We start from the raw sequence: 6,943 nt of genomic DNA, 5'->3' as shown, positions 1-6,943 counted from the left end.
CACAGAGTCCGGTGAAGATGCTGGCACATCAGCTGGAGCCGGCGCCTCCCCAACAGCCGAAGGTCCAGGGCGGCGCACGGCTGGAGCCGGAGAGGCACACCTACCATCCGTGTCTGTGGAACTGTCCTTAGACGGGTTGTCACTGTCTAGAAAGCTCAACTTGTCGCAAAAGGTTTTCGACAAGTTCAAGGGGTTGACTACGATGGGACTTTCTCACCCGTAGAAATGCTTAAGTCTGTCCGAATCATGTTAGCAATTGCCGCATTTTATGATTATGAAATCTGGCAAATGGACGTCAAAACTGCATTCCTTAATGAGTGTCTAAAAGAAGAGTTGTATATGATGCAACCAGAAGGTTTTGTCGATCCTAAAGGTGCTAACAAAGTGTGCAAGCTCTAGCGACCCATTTATGGACTGGTGCAAGCATCTCGAAGTTGGAATATATGCTTTGATGATGTGATCAAAGCATATGGTTTTATACAGATTTACGGAGAAGCCTGCATTTACAAGAAAGTGAGTAGGAGCACTATAGCATTTCTGTTGTTATATGTGGATGACATATTACTGATTGGAAATGATATAGAATTTCTGGATAGCATAAAAGGATACTTGAATAAGAATTTTTCAATGAAAGACCTCGTTGAAGCTGCTTATATATTGGGCATCAAGATCTATAGGGATAGATTGAGACGCTTAATAGGACTTTCACAAAACACATACCTTGACAAAGTTTTGAAGAAGTTCAAAAATGGATCAGTCAAAGAAAGGGTTCTTGCCTGTATTGCAAGGTATGAAGTTGAGTAAGATTCAGAGCCTGACCATGGCAGAAGAAAGAGAAAGGATGAAAGTCATTCCCTATGCCTCAGACATAGGCTCTATAAAGTATGCCATGCTGTGTACCAGACCTGTTCTGTGCCTTGTCATGAGTCTTGCAAGGGGGTACAATAGTGATCCAAGAGTGGATCACTGGACAGCGGTCAAAATTATCCTTAGGTACCTAAAGGGGACTAAGGAAATGTTTCTCGGTTATGGAGGTGTTAAAGAGTTCGTCATAAAGGGTTACATCGATGCAAGCTTTGACACTGATCCGGACGACTCTGAGTCTCAATGTGGATATGTATTGAACGTGGGAGCAATTAGATAGGGTAGCTCCATGAAGAGCATTGTAGACATAGAAATTTGCAAAGTACGCACAGATCTGAATATTGTAGGCCAGTTGACTAAAACCTCTCTCACAAGCAAAACATGATCACACCTTAGAAGTCATTAGGCGTTAATCATATGGCAATGTGAACTAGATTATTGACTCTAGTGCAAGTGGTAGACTGTTGGAAATATGCCCTAGAGGCAATAATAAAGTGGTTATTATTATATTTCCTTAATCATGATAAAGGTTTATTATTCATGCTAGAATTGTATTGATCGGAAACGTAAATACATGTGTGGATAAATAAACAAATACAGTGTCCCTAGTGAGCCTCTAGTACACTAGCTAGTTGATCAAATATGGTTAAGGTTTCCTAACCATAGACATGAGTTGTCATTTGATAACGGGATCACATCATTAGTAGAATGATGTGATGGACAAGATCCATCCATTAGCTTAGCATATGATCGTTCAATTTATTCCTACTGCTTTCTTAATGTCAAATACATATTCCTTCGATCATGGGATCATGCAACTCCCAGATATTGGAGGAATACCTTGTGTGCTATCAAATGTCACAATATAAAATGGGTGATCATAAAGGTGCTCTATAGGTATCTCCAAAGGTGTCTATTGAGTTGGCGTGAATCGAGACTGGGCACTCTATATGACGGAGAGGTATCTCTGGGCCCTCTCGGTAATACAACATCACACGAAGCTTGCAAGCAAAGTGACTAAGGAGTTAGTTACAAGATGATGTATTACGAAACGAGTAAAGAGACTTGCCAGTAACGAGATTGAACTAGGTATAGAGATACCGACGATCGAATCTCGGGCAAGTAACATACTGATAGACAAAGGGAATTACGTATATTGTCTTAAAGGTTCGACCGATAAAGATCTTCGTAGAATATGTAGGAACCAATATGGGCATCCAGGTCCCACTATTGGTTATGGACCGGAGAAGCGTCTGAGTCATGTATACATCATTCTCAAACCGTAGGGTCCGCACGCTTAATGTTCGTTGACGATATAGTATTATATGAGTTATGTATGTTGGTGAACGAATGTTGTTTGGAGTCCTAGATGAGATCACGGACATGACGAGGAGCTCCGGAATGGTTCGAAGGTAAAGATTGATATATAGGATGATATGGTTGGGCCAAGGGGTAAGGCCCACGAGGCCTTAAGATAGTGCACAAAGGGGTTTTCTCGGAGGGCAGGGGCTAGACACCAAGGTTCGTGGCGTCTACCCCGTGGGCCAGACGCCGTAGTACGTGGCGTTTACTTAAATGCCAGGAACCATGGCGTTTGGCCCTGGAGTCCAAGAAGGACTCTTCTTTGTAGTGCAAAATGACTTTGGGGAGGCCCTCTACCCAAGTAACGACCCCAGGGCTCAACATATAAATAGAGGAGTAGGGCTAGCCCCTAGAACACAAGTTTTTTTATCCTCCTCTAGTTGGTCTTAGTTGACTAATTAGAGCTAGCCCTAGCTACCTCTAATCCTCATAATTAGAAGTCCAGTGTGGTTCTAATCTCCTCCGTTCTAAATCCGTTATGCTTGGTGAAGCCCTGCAGAAATAGTTTCACCACCACCATCACCACGCCGTCGTGCTGCCGGAACTCATCTGCTACTTCGCCCCTCTTTGCTGGATCAAGAAGGCGAGGACGCCATCGAGCTGAACATGTGCTGAACGCGGAGGTTCCATATGTTCGGTGCTTGATCAGAACGAATCGTGAAGGAGTACGACTACATCAACTGCGTTGATAAACGCTTCCGCTTAGCGATACAAGGGTATGTAGATGCTCTCCCCCTCTCGTAGCTATGCATCTCCATGTATAGATCTTGTGTGTGCGTATAATTTTTTTTTGTTTTCCATGCAACGTTCCCCAACAGTGGCATCATGAGCCAGGTCTATGCGTAGATGATATGCATGAGTAGAACACAAATGAGTTGTGGGTGGTGATATTCATATTGCTTACCTGCAATGTCTTACTTTGATTCAGCGGTATTGTGGGATGAAGCGGCCCGGACCAACCTTACATGTCCAGACACATGAGACCGGTTCCGCTAACTGACATGCAACTTGTTTTGCATAAAGGTAGTTGGCGGGTGTTTGTTTCTCCTACTTTAGTTGAATCCTATTTGACTACAGCGGTCCTTGAAGAAGGTTAAATAGAAACTTGATAATCACCGTTGTGGTTTTGCGTAGGTAAGAACGATTCTTGCTAGTTGCCCGTAGCAGCCACGTAAAACTTGCAACAACAAAGTAGAGGATGTCTAACTTGTTTTTGCAGGGTATGTTGTGATGTGATATGGTCAAGACGTGATTTGATATATGTTGATGTATGAGATGATCATGTTTTGTAATAGGTTCACGACTTGCATGACGATGAGTACGACAACCGGAAGGAGCCTTAGGGTTGTCTTTAATTATTGTATGACCTGTGTGTCAATCACTAAGCGCCATGTAATTGTGTTACTTTATCGCTATACGTTAGCAATAGTTGTAGAAGCAATAGTTGGCGAGATGACCCCGATGCAACGATGGAGATCAAGGTGTCACGTCGGTGACGATGGAGATCATGTCGATGCTTTGGAGATAGAGATCAAAATAACAAGATGATGATGGCCATATCATGTCACATATTCTGATTGCATGTGATGTTTATCCTTTATGCATCTTATTTTGCATAGAACGACGGTAGCATTATAAGATGACCCCTTCACTTAATTTTAAGATAAAAGTGTTCTCGAGTATGCACCATTGCTAAAGTTCGTCGTTTCGAAGCACCTCGCGATGATCGGGTGTGATAGACTCTATGTTCACATACAATGAGTGTAAGCCAGTTTTGCACTTGTTGAATACTTGGGTTAAACTTGACGAGCCTAGCATGTACATACATGGTCTAGGAACACTGGAGACCGAAAGGTCGAACGTGAGTCATATAGTAGATATGATCAACATAGAGATGTTCACCATTGAAGACTACCCCTTCTCACGTGATGATCGGACGTGGGTTAGTTGATTTGGATCACGTATCACTTAGACAACTTGAGGGATGTTTATTTAAGTGGGAGTACATTAGTAATTTGATTATTTGAACTAAAAATTTATCATGAACTTAGTCTTAATAGTTTTTGCATATCTATGTTATAGATCAATGGCCCGTGCTTCCGTTCCCTTGAATTTTAATACGCTCCTAGAGAAATCTAAGTTGAAAGATGATGGTAGCAACTACACGGGCTGGGTCTGTAACTTGAGGATTATCGTCATTGCTGCACAGAAGAATTATCTCCTTGATGCACTGCTAGGTGACAGACCTGTTGCAGGAGCTGATGTAGATGTTATGAACATCTGGCATGCTTGATCTGATGACTACTTGATAGTTCAATGTGCCATGTTTTATGGCTTGGAACCGGGACTTCAAAAGCGTTTTGAATGCCACAGAGCATATGAGATGTTTCAAGAGCTGAAGTTGATATTTCAAGCTAATGCCTGGGTCGAGAGATATGAAGTCTCCAACACGTTCTTTAGTTGTAAGATGGAGGAGAACAGTTCTGTCAGTGAACACATACTCATAATGTCTGGGTACCACAACCACTTGACTTAGCTGGGAATTGATCTTCCAGCTGAGAGTGTTATTGATAGAGTTCTCCCGTCACTGCCACCAAGCTACAAAAGCTTCATGATGAACTATAATATGCAAGGGATGACAAAAACGATTCCCGAGCTCTTCGCGATGCTGAAATCGGTGGAGGTAGAAATCAAGAAAGAGCATCAAGTGTCGATGGTTAAGAAGACCACCAGTTTTAAGAAAAATGGCAAGGTAAAGAAAGGGGACTTCAAGAAGAATGGCAAGCAAGTTGCCACTCCTGTGAAGAAGCCCAAAGCTGGAACCAAGCCTGAAACTGAGTGCGTCTACTGCAAAGGAAATGGTCACTAGAAGCAGAACTGCCCACTACATGGTATATAAGAAGGATGGCAAAGTGAACAAAAGTATATTTGATATACATGTTATTGATGTGTTCCTCACTATTGCGCATAGTAGCGCATGGGTATTTGATACCGGTTCGGTTACTCATATTTGTAACTCGAAGTAGGAGCTATAGAATAAATGATGATTGGCTAAGGACGAGGCGACGATGCGCGTTCGAAATTGTTCCAAGGTTGATGTGACCGCCGTCGGCACGCTACCTCTACATCTACCTTCGGGATTAGTTTTAGACTTGAATAATTGTTATTTGGTCCCAACATTAAGCATGAACATTATATCTGGATCTTGTTTATTGCGAGACGGTTATTCATTGAAGTCAAAGAATAATGGTTGTTCTATTTATATGATTAATATCTTTTATGGTCATGCACCTTTGATGAATGGTCTATTCTTGTTGAATCTCGATCGTAGTGATACACATATTCATAATATTGATGCCAAAAGATGCAAAGTTGATAATGATAGTGCAACATACTTGTGGCACTACCGTTTAGGTCATATTGGTGTAAAACTCATGAAGAAAGTCCATGCAGATGGACTTTGGAATCACTTCTTTATGAATCATTTGATACTTGCGGACCATGCCTCATGGGTAAAATGACTAAAACTCCATTCTCCAGAACAATGGAGCGAGCTAATGACTTATTGGAAATAATACATACCAATGTATGCGGTCCGATGATTGTTGAGGCACGCGGAGGGTATCGTTATTTTCTAACCTTCGCAAATGATTTGAGTAGGTATGGGTATATCTACTTGATGAAACACAAGTCTGAAACATTCGAAAAGTTCAAAGAATTTCAGAGTGAAGTGGAGAATGATCATAACAAGAAAATAAAGTTTCTAGGATCTGATTGCGAAGCAAATATTTGAGTTATGAGTTTGGCATTCATTTAAGACAATGTGGAATTGTTTGACAACTCACGCCACCTAGTACACCACAACATAATGGTGTGTCTGAACGTCGTAACCATACTTTATTAGATATGGTGCATTCTATGATGTCTCTTACCGATTTCCTTTATCATTTTGGGGTTATGCATTAGGGACATCTGCATTCACGTTAAATAGGGCACCATCTAAATCCGTTGAGACGAGACTGTATGAACTGTGGTTTGGCAAGAAACCTAAGTTGTCGTTTCTTAAAGTTTGGGGATGCAATGCTTATGTCAAAAGGCTTCAGCCTGATAAGCTCGAACCCAAAGCAGAGAAGTGTGTCTTCATAGGATACCCTAAAGAAACTATTGGGTATACCTTCTACCATAGATCCGATGGCAAGATCTTTGTTGCTAAGAATGGGTCATTTCTAGAGAAGGGGTTTCTCTCGAAAGAAGTGAGTGGGAGGAAAGTAGAACTTGATGAGGTAGTTGTATCTTCTCTCGAATTGGAAAGTTGCACATCAAAGAAAACCGTTCCTGTGATGCCTACACCAACTAGAGAAGAAGCTAATGATAATGATCATGAACCTTCATATCAAGTTACTACTGAACCTCGTAGGTCGACTAGAACACGTAGCGCACCAGAGTGGTACGGTAATCCTATCCTGGAAGTCATGTTGAGACAACGGCGAACCTTTGAACTATGAAGAAGCTATGATGAGCACGGATTCTGACAAATGGCTTGAGGCCATGAAATCTTAGATAGGATCCATGTATGAGAACAAAGTGTGGAGTTTGGTGGACTTGCCCGATGATCGACAAGCCATTGAGAATAAATGGATCTTCAAGAAGAAGATGGACGCTGATGGTAATATCACTATCTAGAAAGCTCAACTTATCGCAAAAGGTTTTCGACATG

This window comes from Triticum urartu, chromosome 4A (genome assembly GCF_056163025.1).
Source record: "Triticum urartu cultivar PI428250 chromosome 4A, HENAU_Tu73, whole genome shotgun sequence".
Lineage (NCBI taxonomy): Eukaryota > Viridiplantae > Streptophyta > Magnoliopsida > Poales > Poaceae > Triticum > Triticum urartu.
This window is presented reverse-complemented; position numbering follows the sequence as displayed.